General features: G+C 38.7%; 1 protein-coding gene and 1 long non-coding RNA gene across 2 annotated transcripts in view; one reads left to right on the top strand and one right to left on the bottom strand.

The window, feature by feature from the left end:
- Positions 1-14,154, top strand: part of LOC139984089 (amidase-like) — a 57,044-nt gene that overhangs the window by 15,591 nt on the left and 27,299 nt on the right. The window lies entirely within an intron of this gene.
- On the bottom strand, positions 7,139-13,734 carry LOC139984092 (uncharacterized). Its single transcript, XR_011798936.1, has 3 exons — positions 13,581-13,734; positions 8,495-8,560; positions 7,139-7,396 (listed from the first exon to the last, which is right to left on the bottom strand). It is a non-coding gene; the product is annotated as an uncharacterized lncRNA (long non-coding RNA).

The raw sequence follows: 14,154 nt of genomic DNA, 5'->3' as shown, positions 1-14,154 counted from the left end.
AATAAATAAAGAATAACACACCAGAAAATTCCACTTCACGACCGGTTTCGTCCATTTGGGACTCATCAGGCAAAGGTATAAATCAAACCCGGATCTTGTGTCACGAACCGAAGTCCGTACAACTCGATCACAGTGATTCCACTGATGTGTTCTGCGTATAAATTGGCTTTGTATAACTGTCACCGAGGGCGTATTACCCAAGTGTTATGATTGTACAGAGTGCACCCCTGGTGCTTTGAATCTGACAATTTTACATTTTAAATATCAGCTTTTTATTAGAATGACTAGCTTAGCGATGTTTTTTATATATATTTTTTTATTAGCGCCCGAGAAATATGTAGGTAAAGGGATTAGAGATATTTAATTAAAAATTCTTCTCTATGTTGGTTTCCATGTGACAAATGTACTGCCACATCCTCAGTAATACAATATGACGAAGGAATACGGAACACACAGCTATCCATTAGAGTCTTACAATAAGTGGAGCATATGGAAATGGTAAACACATCAAAATGAAAAGGTTTTTTTTTTGAAGTTCTCATATTTTATCAATGTAGATAGGTTAGAAGAGACACATCCTCAAATGCGACTCAGAATACTAGAGTAACGTCTGCAATTACGACTCAGAATACTAGAGTAACGTCTGCAATTACGACTCAGAATACTAGAGTAACGTGTGCAAATATGACTCAGAATACTAGAGTAACGTCTGCAATTACGACTCAGAACACTAGAGTAACGTCTGCAATTACGACTCAGAATACTAGAGTAACGTCTGCAATTACGACTCAGAATACTAGAGTAACGTGTGCAAATATGACTCAGAATACTAGAAACACATCTGCAAATACCACTCAGAATACTTGGATATATTCATTTTGAACAAGTAGATTTTACAATGTTAAGATGTTGTACCACACTGACAGATGCGTGGTTTAGTTTCATTGCATAAATTCTCACTAACAAACGTTACATAAACTCAGTAGCAAGGTATGCTATAGAATACCTTTGGTCAGGTACTGATGTTCAGTGGCGGCGGAACCGGGGGGGGGGCTTGGGGGGGCTCAGCCCCCCAATGAAAAAGTTGAGGGGCAAATGCATGATAAGCCCCACAATATTTACCAAGGCTCCGAAACGTGCATCTGCCCGTATTGCATTTAATTGCAAGTAGTAATTTACTACACTCAAAAACGTCTTTGCGAGTACACTACGAGTAATAGCTACTCTCTTAAAACACCATCGAATATACAAATTACAATGTTTTTACAGATTTTTACGTGCAATCTGAGAAATTGCAGGCTTGAGACCCATATTTTAGGGCTAGGTATTCGCAGCATAAAACACTCGGGAAGTGCCGTTTCCGGCCATCTGGGGGTTTGAAAAACCCAAAATTTTCTTGTACGCTCCGCGCCAACCGATGGTGGCGCTCCGCTTAGATAGTCTCCACACATTAGCCCCCCCCCCCCCAATAATTTTTCCGTTCCGCCGCGCCTGCTGATGTTCACGTCGCTTCATTAAAATTGCACAACGATTAGAGTTAGGAATCCATGTTGAAGTAGAATACCAATTAATTAGGCCAATGAACGGCAGCTTTTGAGACTCGATATAACAAGACACATCAGAGAACAATCTTCCACATAATTTCAGTGTATTGGAACCAACTGTGAAGATGACATTAGGACAGTATACTTTAGGGAGTTGGGGCTATAAGAGGCCTTAATGGGAAAGATCACTTCAAAATTAAGGACACACAAGTCTCAATTATCTTGTTTGTAAAATAACTAACACGATATGGAAAGTAAAAGTATTATCATACCCTGTTTTCATTCAAAACTGATAGTCTCAGATTAGGTGACTTCTCTTTTAGTATTTGAATGTTATATATCAGGCTTTACAATATAACCACTGCATGTATCAAGTGTATTCTAGATAATCGGGAAAACTCATTGATTTCACAATTGACAAACCATTAGGACTGAATAAAAGAATTGAGATGAATTCTAACCCCCTCGCCCCCCCCCCCCCACATACCCTCGTCAAAAAGAAAAAATAGCTGTAGCTACTCAAAATCCCAGTGTATTGCCATTCTCCACTCACTATTCTGAACTTGGCCATCTGGTTTCTACGGCTTTATCAGTTAAAACCAGTAAAGCCTAAGAATCGGGTAAGTTGGCTCTGTTTAAGCTGAATAATTCTTGTTGTTATTCACTGATATGTTTCTCGTGGAAATGACACCGTTTGATAAGCTTAGAAGGACTTGTTGATGCTCGAAACCTACCGTACCCGCTTGTGCTCCAGTAAAGGTTGGCTGTCTACTTGCATGTACATACATAGTCTGTTGTGTATATATATATGACACTCCAGCATTGTCAGTTACAGCTATATTTACGTTGAAAGAGGGATAGATTCAGTTAACTTTATATCTTCGAAAGTGCGACTATCAGGCTTTCATTAGACACAACTCCACCTTACATTAGTCAAAGCCTAATAGAGATAACACTCATGCACAACTTACGCAAAGAGCTAAGAAAAGTGTTATTCCATTTCGGAGATATCACACACAAGAATAAAACCTAGATCACATCTAAATATGACATCGAGCCAATTTCGCTTCAACTTTTTTTATTGTTTTTTTCTTCTTTTTCTTATTGTATTATTACAATGTTTATCTTCTGTAATCAAGATGGGTTTTTTGTTGTTGTAAATGCTCTTTCACTCATATTGAACTTCCTAACATGACCTTGACCCTGAAAACGTCAGAACCTAGCGGCACTATCACGTCACAGAATAACAAAAAAGCAGCTCTCGGAAATGACCTTTGAACTAGGATATCTCCCAATCAGAACAAGAGTTCCCGCAGCCGTTGGGGTGTTGAGGGGGGGGGGGTTCTTCATAAAGATCTATGACATATAAATAAAAGATGAAGGTTGGGTTACGTCTTCTCTTAACGTAAACAAAGTCTCGGATTACCAATAGCGCTGGAATGAAAAAGTCACGTAATTGCACAATATATCTCTGGCGGATCTTTCATATGTTGCAAAAACAAGAAATCTGGTGGCAAGTAAGAAAAAAAACTTTACATGATTATCTTGGATAGACTGTAATATTTCTTGTAGCTTAAAGAATGTTCTCGTGGCAAACCATGTAACTAAAACATCCACAATGGCAATCGAAACTTCCTTTTCTCAATATTTGTCCCTCGGATGAGGTTTATTTGATTGAATGGAACCTATTTTGACTGGCTAAACTTTCAATGCCTCCAAGCAGGTGGATCACAGTAGTTTGTATGTGATGTCATAAGCTTTTCTCAATATTTGTCCCTCATCTGAGATTCAGTTGATTAAACTGAACCTGCTTTGACTGGCTAAACTTTCAACGTCTCCAAGCAGGTGGATCACATTAGGTTGTATGTGATGTCATAAGCTTTTCTCAATTGGGCACACGTATTATTTTCTTCGAGCAACAATCGACAGCAAGACAGTGAGTGTTTTCGGCACATGCATACATCATCCAAGCATTAGAGACAAACAATACACGTTTTATGCGTCTTTAGCTATAAGTTAAAAACATATAATATTACATGTTATAGTACATTAGAGGACAACAAAAATAATTAATCAACCATGTGAAGAATATTCATATATGCATTGACTGTATACACTAATGTATGTATGTATGTATGTATGTATATGTGATCTTCCCGCAAGCAGGAACTAATGTCTAATTACCGACGGTAGCAAGTTGTGTGTGTATTTTCTGGGATCGATGGTGGTGTCTAACACTTCTGTTACACCTCATTCGAAACTAGGTCAGATTACCTACATAAGACGTTTCTTTCTGCGCGAGTCTTCACACCCTCTAAGAACTTTCAGCGTCTCCAAGCAGGTGGATCGCAGTAGGTTGTATGTGATGTTATAAGCTTTTCTCAATATTTGTCCCTCACCTGAGATTTAGTTGATTGAATGGCACTTGCTTTGACTGGCTAAACTTTCAATGTCTCCAAGCAGGTGGATCACATTAGGTTGTATGTGATGTCATAAGCTTTTCTCAATTGTTGTCCCTCACCAGAGATTTAGTTGATTAAATGGAACGTGCTTTGACTGGCTAAACTTTCAACGTCTCCAAGCAGGTGGATCACAGTAGGTTGTATGTGATGTCATAAGCTTTTCTCAATATTTACCTTGTTATCTTTTATCTAGACCTGAGATGTCCATCGCTGCTATGTACACTGTGTTGCAGGTATTGACCGTAGCTGTATGCATTGACTGTACACTTGAGTGTCCAATTACCGACGGTAGCAAGCTGTGTGTGTATTATCTGGGATCGATGGTGGTGTCTAACACTTATGTTGCACCTCTTCGAAACTAGGTCAGATTACTGGCATGAGACGTTTCTTTGTGCGCGAGTCTTCACACCCTTTAATGATTGAAAGTGTGGGCAAAGGATTAGGTGTTAACTGTATTTGTATGAATACGTATTCGGCGAAAACGTCCAACACGTTGCATGGTACAGACTGTGACAAAACTAAAAAATCACGGAAAATCCACGATCTTGCAGAGAATTATATTAATATAGTTACACAATTGTAATAGATTATTCCATCAGAGAATACGAGCAGCGATCGACAGCTACAGGCAGTGAGTGTTTTCGGCACGTGTATATATCATCAAGCAGCACACGTACTATTTTCTACGAGCAACGATCGACAGCTAGGCAGTGTTTGCGGCACGTGTATACATCATCCAAGCAGGGCACACGTATTATTTTCTTCGAGCAACGATCGACAGCTAGACAGTGAGTGTTTTCGGCACATGCATACATCATCCAAGCATTAGAGACAAACAATACACGTTTTATGCGTCTTTAGCTATAAGTTAAAAACATATAATATTACATGTTATAGTACATTAGAGGACAACAAAAATAATTAATCAACCATGTGAAGAATATTCATATATGTATTGACTGTACACTAGTGTCTAATTACCGACGGTAGCAAGTTGTGTGTGTATTTTCTGGGATCGATGGTGGTGTCTAACACTTCTGTTACACCTCATTCGAAACTAGGTCAGATTACCTACATAAGACGTTTCTTTCTGCGCGAGTCTTCACACCATCTAAGAAAAGGGACACGCATCATTAAAGTGTCCTGATAGTTTGGTTAAAGTTTGGTTATTTTTCTTCTTTATCAGGGAGTCTTTTACTTTGTAAAGTCAATTCAGGCTTTATAGAAGACTTCCTTTCACATTGTAATTTTTTTGTGATAAAATAAATAAATAAAGGAGTGTAAGGAGTGTTAGCTCAGTGGTTAACGCTGGTTCCGTTCAATCATAAGGTCCCGGTTCGAGTCACTCCCAGATTAATGTATGTCGTCCAGTTAAAGAGTTGTTGACAATTAACAATTCATAATCATGGACGTGAAATATGAATGTAAGAGACTGACTTCGGTCAGCTTGCGGCTTTGATAAGCCAATGAGGCTTCTTCGCGAGTTCCTGCTTGCAGGAGGATCTAAAATACATACATACAAATACATACATAAACAAACAAAGCAAAAGTTTGCGTAACTTCAGCGATCGACAAGTTAACTCACCTATGGATTATTGTTTTGTTTTTTATCAACAATTTCAACAGATCACACAAAGATAGTTTTAATCAGTGGCTTGGCTAAAGGGAAGGGGGAGGGGGCCATGTCAACACACCACGAACCTAACTCAAAATGCATGAGCTGAGCACGTGTTCTTCTGTTCATGATGACTTCCCCAGTCGTCTTCATATCGTCAAAGACATAATATATTCTTCTGGTCTATAAATCACTTACCCTCATGAATTATTCATGACTCGAAGGTTCAATGTTTAACCGCCTACATTGTAGGTTCTAAAAGTTTGTAGTTTTAAACTCTCACCTAGGACTTCCCTTTGAGCATGCGCTGTTTGTGTCAATAAGAAACCGTTCATTGAAGAAACTATTTACGTTGGTAACGAACTATTTCCGTCAATGGTCAGTGGAGAGACGTTACGCGTCATGCGCACCGATAGAAAATCAATCAGGACACATAAGCTTCTTTATTTCGTACAATTTTATTGAAGAAGTTCAAAAAAATGGTTCATCATCGGTCATTTTAATGTGTCAGATAGAAAGGACTTAAATAATATATGAACGGTACATATCAAAGCACAACGTTTTATCAAAATGGGGCCCCAACACATTACATTACGAACGAGATCTGTGTACAGTAAATGAACCAAACAAAAACAAGACAACATAAATGACCAATTACCAGTTACTTGTTGACAGACTACTGTCCCCGCACTGCTATCAATCTCTCCTCTTAACACCCTCCACCCACATGATGCACCCACACTGTATCCGAACCATACCTATAGGTCCTCCCCCCTCCCCTCCCCCACCCATAGTACTTCACAGGTTCTGATGTATATTATAAAAAGGGTTTCATAGTAAGTGTACCTCTTGCACAATATTTTGATATACGAAATTTGTCACTCTTTTTTGTTTTTGAGTTAGCGCGCTTGTACGCTCACACGTGTGTGTCTGTGGCGCTCCAGAAAAATGTTATAACGCCGAAGGCGCTCGATACTTGACTCCCTACTGAAAACGAAGCCTCCTGGTAAACATTTTGCCGTATTAGGAATATTTGTTATGAATAAAAATATCGGGTCCATCGTAACTGCAAATTAATTGGAATAAATCGGTGGATTCTCCATCCATTCGTTCATACCTCTCTATACGTTGTTAGAAACACACGACACTGACGTTAAAAATCCCCGGAACTAGCAATTAAAATTGTGGCCGATTTCTTGTTCATTCTACTCTTATACGGTGCCTTATCTGTAGTACGAAAAACAAAGAATTTTGGGTCGCCATTTTAGAAATACTGCAAAGCAGTTCCACGAAACGAACGACCAAGCCATGCGATTGCAGACGAGAGAGCATACTCTTGGCGTTTGGATGTGTATGAAGTATGGCAGTAATGAATCTAGCCCTTACGGCGCAATATGAAATCGTAGGTGTGTACCGCAGTACACATTAGTATCGTTTTTCGACCTTTTAGACGCCCTTGTGCGTTTCATTCCATGTACCATGTAAACCAGCTAAAGGTTGATGTAAACCATGTTTAAATATACTTATTAATTAAAGAGTTTTAAAATGATTTGACGTGTTCCTTTATTAAGTTGTACAGCCGATTCGATTCCTAATCCCTGTTTCCACGTCTTCGTGTACCATATCATTACAATGATTCCACAGTGACTCGTGCATGTTTCCATTACAAAATGCCGGCAGATCGCGACATGTCAATATCGGTGCGTTTCTACATCGACATCGGAAACATTTTTCCAGTTTGTTACTAAAACCTCGTGGACACCGAGCAGAAGTTTCTGTGTGTGAAATAGACAAAATATGCGTTCACTTGAGTCACTTTTGTTATAGGGCATGTCCCTCCCTCCCCCTGCCCTGCCCTGCCCTCCCCTCCTAGTATTCCATTCTGCACGAGAGGGTACCTTAGTTTTAAATCACGCACAATTATTTCAAATGTATAAACAATAGAGTTTAAAAAGTATCTTGTGATTATACATAACTACTCGGTGACGGATACGGGATTTTAGAAAGGAGGGGTGACCCGGGGGTTATTTGAAGCCGATTCCCGTGTAGGAGGGTTAGCATCCCCCCAACCCCCACCTCACCTCCAAATAGACTTGAACTGGTGCATCCTGAGGCATATTGAGGCATACCCCACCCCCACACCCCGCCACTCACACATTCCTACTGGATCCGCGTTTGCTCAGAACGAACATGTGTGAAGAATTAATGACTTTGTATTGTTTTTAGAATATTTACGATGAAATTTCGAATACAATAACATTCTGCGCACCGTTATTAATAAGGAAGCTTTGGTAAGCCATCATTATTTTGTTCCGATTGGATGTATTGGTACAGGGTTTAGAAGTAAAATTGACAGCATGCGCAAGCATGCTGGCTATACAACCCGTGCCACCCGACCCCCCCCCAAAAAAAAAAATCCATCTGTCTAAAGTTTATTAGATGCATCATTTTGTCACATTAATTGACTCAGTAGTTCATTTGAGAATCTATATTTCGGTATATACCAAATACAAAAACTTTCAAATTAAACTTATATCTTTTCATTTTAAAACGACATCTAACGGTTTCGTTCGACATGTTATTTTCTCATTAATTTATTAAAAACTAAGATTCCCGGGATTGTTTTCATATATCGAAGTTCATGGACATGCGGTTCGCAACCTTGATTTACAAGTCAATGGGAATTCGATTTAAGCTGGCATATATAGATGACTTCCAAAACCCAGTATGGGTCGGTTAAAATTGATCTGATATGGTACATTGGTGAGGAGGGGTGTGGAGGGGGTGGGGAGGGGGTGGGTGGGGATATGAGGATGCATTTAGTTACAACAGTATAAGTCTTTTGTAAAAAGAACCCGTTGTTTTCATCTTACCTGGACAGGTCAGTAACACAACGATGACCACAACGCACACGGAAGTTGTTAGGAATTTCATATTTTCTGAAGGTAAAATATATAGATTACATAATGAATGAACAATGGACAACCATTTGGGGTTCGGTTAAGGAGGCAGGGGAGTGGGTGAATATTTGATTAAGCACTCGAAGCTTTTATTTCTATATTGAGGTTTATGGATTTCTGGGAGTTACTTTCTCCAAAAGATCTTTTCTGAACAGAAAGTGCAAGACTTTTTCCTCCTTTTGGAATGTCGTACTTTTCCCTAATGAGAATATCTCATATTAACATAATCACCCAATGGGCATATATGTACAGGTAGGGCTACCCGGCGTGGCATACTTTATCATTTTTAATTTTTGTCAAGGTCCTTAGAAAACATAAGTGGTATTTAACATAAATACATGTCGAGAACGAATACATGTACGAAACTACAGCTGTATAACACAGCACTTCACTTCACTGAGCATATCCATTGGGTGCTTCTGATGCAGTGATTAGGTCATTATGAATCGAAATAAACTTATAGAATAATATTGTGTTGTTGGGATAACTGATAATCAATCAATCAATCATCAATCAAACCTATTATCCAATTAACATAAGACAATGAATAACTTTACTACCAATACACACACACACACACATATATATATATATATATATATATATATATATATATATATATATATATGCAATGGAGGTAAACGACAAAGGCAAATGAATATATATAAATGAAAATCGTAATGAGTTGGAAAATCAAGAACAGTGAAAAAACTTTCAGCCTCCACCGGGATTCGAACCACGGGCCTCCCGCTCTGTACGCGGACACCCTAACCACTAGGCTATGGACGCTGATTGTATGTCCAGAGGTTCGAAACCGGTAAGGAAGATCGTAATTCCACTGTAGGCGTTTGTCACCTATATCGAACAATACTAGTTCTGTTTTTGGTGACATATTTTGCCCTACTCTAGAGATCAAACATGATGCTATCCAACTCGAAAATCATTTGTGATTCCTAAAGCCGGATCTCGAAAGAGATACTTTGAACAGACTTTATGTGAATGCAATGGAGGTAAACGACAAAGGCAAATGAATATATATAAATGAAAATCGTAATGAGTTGGAAAATCAAGAAAGTCATAAAGTCTGTTCAAAGTATCTCTTTCGAGATCCGGCTTTAGGAATCACAAATGATTTTCGAGTTGGATAGCATCATGTTTGATCTCTAGAGTAGGGCAAAATATGTCACCAAAAACAGAACTAGTATTGTTCGATATAGGTGACAAACGCCTACAGTGGAATTACGATCTTCCTTACCGGTTTCGAACCTCTGGACATACAATCAGCGTCCATAGCCTAGTGGTTAGGGTGTCCGCGTACAGAGCGGGAGGCCCGTGGTTCGAATCCCGGTGGAGGCTGAAAGTTTTTTCACTGTTCTTGATTTTCCAACTCATTACGATTTTCATATATATATATATATATATATATGTGTGTATATATATATATATATATTTATAAATATATATATATATATATATATATACATATATATATATATATATATATTTATAAATATATATATATATATATATATATATATATACATATATATATATATATATATATATATATACATATATATATATATACCAAAACAATTCTTGGACAGACAAATCTAGAACAGGAAGAGAACATTTCTGGGCAGACTTCTTCAGACATTTGACCTCTGACATTAGACCTATTACGTTATTGCCCATCACACAGGCACAATGTTACATGGTCAGGCACCTACCAACCAAGTTTGAACTTGCACGGACTTACGAACAATTCGAACAATTTAAGACAAACTTGATCTTTATATACTGAAATACGGTTAACTAAGTCGTCTGGGCTCTTTCTGAAAGTTGTAAAGAAAAAAATTGAATTCCACAAGAAATGATTTTCCTACATTGCAGCGAAACAGTGGAATGTACTACTAAGTATTGTAAAAAATGAAAACAACTGAGAAGTAGTTTTGAAAGACAAGTACAAAGTTTTCTTAAAGTTATGCCATTTTTTAGTTACTTTTTACAATTTACATAATTTGAAAGTCTCACGTGACCATTTATTGTTCATTTACATTGTATTATGTATGGTTTCTATCACTGGCGGATCCAGGGCCTTTGTTTGGGAGGGGCCAAAGTGGCATTAGAGTGATATGGGGGAGGGGTCTAAGGGGAGGGGGTTCCCCTCCCCTTTTGAAAATTTTCTATTGCTGAATGCCCTCAGACAGGCCCGGCGGAACGGAAAAATTATTGGGGGGCTAAGGTGTGGAGACTAAGCGGAGCGCGACCATCGGTTGGCGCGGAGCGTACAAGAAAATTTTGGGTTTTTTCAAACCCCAGATGGCCGGAAACGGCACTTCCCGAGTGTTTTATGCTGAGAATACCTAGCCCTAAAATATGGGTCTCAAGCCTGCAATTTCTCAGATTGCACGTAAAAGTCTGTAAAACAGTGTAATTTGTATATTCGATAGAGTAGCTCTTACTCGTAGTGTACTCGTAAAGACGTTTTTGAGTGTAATAAGGGCAGTGGGGCGCTTTCGACACTATCTAAGCGGAGCGCCACCACAGGTTGGCGCGGAACGTACAGAAAATTTTTGAGTAAAGATACTCCCTAGATTGCAGGAAATGACCCTTTCCGGGCCTTGCTAATTTGCAGATGAACGGAGAATAAATAGGTGTCGTCGCCATTTTGTCGGAAAATTACACCAACAGAATATGACAAATGTCAATAAGTATATGAGAGCGCAATAAAATAGTCAATAATCGCGAATAAATAAAAAGTAGTGAAAAGCTGAAAAGGGCGCCAGCAGTCCATTTGAGTCCGTCAGGGGGGGGGGGGGCATCCGCCCCTGACTGTATATATGGACGCTCCGACACTAAGTAAGGGTATGTTGGAGAACTGGCTGAAATGAGGCAAGTCATTGGCCTAAGACGAAGTTGTGTTACGCTTACCGGTACTCACACTCACTGCTTCCACTTTTTACGGGGCGTGAAGACGCGGTTGGGGTGACAATGTGGTTTATAGCCAGGGGACGGGCCGAGGGTCCCCCAGCAATTACTACAATTATTACACCTATATAGTATACGTGTGCATCGGACAGATCGACAAGTATTCATTGAAAAATGGGCAGATGCACGTTTCGGAGCCTTGGTAAATATTGGGGGGGGGGGCTTGTCATGCATTTGCCCCCTCAACTTTTTCATTGGGGGGCTGGAATCCCGGTGATGCCTACATGTAAAATGGTGGCACTTAGAAAGGCTTTTGTCACCCAAAATTTTCTGAGAAATATGCATTTTTTGTGTGTAAAATCAATAAATTGAATAGTAGGTGATAATTCATTCTTTCCCGTGGCATGAAAATGTTCGCTGCTCGCCCCAATGAAAAGAATTATAGGCTATTTTGAGGTTCAAATGATGCTGTAAAGGAGGTTTTATACTCTATTATGCTAAATGCTAAAGAAATGATGGTTGCTAAGTCAAAATTTGATGCACATTTTTTATGTATACTTGACAATTACAATGCGGTTTTTTCGGACGCTTGTGCGGGTCAGCGGGTTTGGGTGTTAGAATGCGGGTCTAATTCCCGCGAATTGCGGGTCAGTTGGGAGCTCTGCATTTAATTTTAAACCAGAAAACAAAAAGGTTTAGACTAGTCTACCACTGCTATTCCTCTCGATTTTTTTTAATTTCCAATCATATGATTTAGCGGATGTTCGGAAACACTTTTTGGCACACCTTTGGGGGGGGGCCATGGCCCCCCTTGGCCCCCCTTGGATCCGCCAGTGGTTTCTATATTGGATCACTCTATAAAGATTTCGAACGTTCTAATACATCTATATAATTCATTGAAATTTTAATTTTAACCATTTATAACTTTTTAGTTTTACACTTTCATGTATTTCATCAAAGTTGTAATTTTATTTATTTGATTTTTAGAACATACTTTTGTATTATTTGAGGGCCTCGTGGAAGATTAGCTCCCGGTAAACGAATTACCCTCTTAAAAAAAGTTTTAATAATAATAATAATAATAATAATCATGATTATGATTTTGATTATGATTATGATTATTATTATGATTATTATGATTATTATGATTATTATCATTATTATCATTACTATCATTATTATCATTATTATTATGTTATCATATTACAGCTATATATGTGGTGTTGCATTTGTATACAGTCTGCTCTCAACAAGCTCAGACTTTAAGTCAATAAGCCTAAACCAGATGAAAATAATCTGATGCTTTTGTCCGATAAACTCGCAACCAGAAAGGATCAAATTAGGCATAAATCGTCAATGTAAAATTGAAACTCGGTATACCTTAACATTTGTGGACATTTTCTGCACTGGATTAAATGGCGAATAACTCAATAACTTTAGCCGCCAAGCATGTGTAAGATACAAATTCCTTGTTTGATTGAGAGATAGAATCGATGGAGGGAGGTTAGGGGGGGGGGGGTAGGATGGGGGTGTCTGGTATCTTCATTTACTTCCCCGCTACAACCACTTGCCAAGCTAACAAGCATAATTTGAAGGGGAAAAAGAGGAGATACAAGAAATACCTGGAAATGTTGCAGCCTCCGGACGATGGATCCCCGCAAAGGACACTTCTCCTCCCCTATAATAGGCCCCTAGCTGTACCCCTTCCAAGTAACAGTGTACCCCCAACTATGCAGACACACACCCCTAAACCTATGAAGTTGCCTACAACTATATCTGTGTGGTACATGGAGCTACAAAAACCGTAGCTTGCAATGTTATACTTTGTCATAAAATTTGAATATCCAAACGCTTGATTTCACCGACGTGACTTTATATATAGGTAATCGGTCATTCCTATTATAAACCTTTCACAATGAATTCTGACCAGATCTTATAATTAAGAGTTATACAGATATAATACGACCGGCTGTGTTAAGTTAGCCTTGATGCACGGATTGAAATCAAAATCAAGTTTATATAAATGTATATGATTATTCTACATAAATATATGCAAAATAAAACTCACCCAAAATTGAATCAATGAACAGAGTCTCAAAGTCCTGCCAGTGGCAATTATATTTCTTCTTCAAAGATGAAAGCTAGAACTATAAAAAGTGTTGGCCGTAGCTCGGATCTATATGTCCCAGGATCTCAGAGGCTACGTGCTTTATATACATAAGGAATCTATGAAAAGTTGTTTCATGTGCAAACGTACTTTATAATTACTTACATTTATCTGACGTCATTGTAGATCACGACTCACGCCATTTCCTGGAAATGTTTCTTACTAGTGAGTTATTAATCTTCAGCTTTCAATAAAGCGATGGATAATTTGACAGGCTGCAAAACCACAGTTTAAATATCCAAATATACATAGAACCGGTGGCAACGCCGGTGGGATATGGGTGGCTGAGTGCCGAGCTAAAGCCATTTTTTTTTTAAGTTTACCGTACGCCCTTCAAAAGCTGATAGTAATATCGGTACTTACCGACGCTAGCCCTGCCCGGAACGTGTGCATCGGCCAATCAAATCCCTGAATTCCAAACGTGTGACGCTTTTTCCAAAAACATGTTCTGAATCTTTTTTTTCCTAGTTTTGAC

This window comes from Apostichopus japonicus, chromosome 17 (genome assembly GCF_037975245.1).
Source record: "Apostichopus japonicus isolate 1M-3 chromosome 17, ASM3797524v1, whole genome shotgun sequence".
NCBI lineage: Eukaryota > Metazoa > Echinodermata > Holothuroidea > Aspidochirotida > Stichopodidae > Apostichopus > Apostichopus japonicus.
Note: the sequence above shows the minus strand (reverse complement) of the source record. Positions and strands in the feature narration are given on the sequence as shown.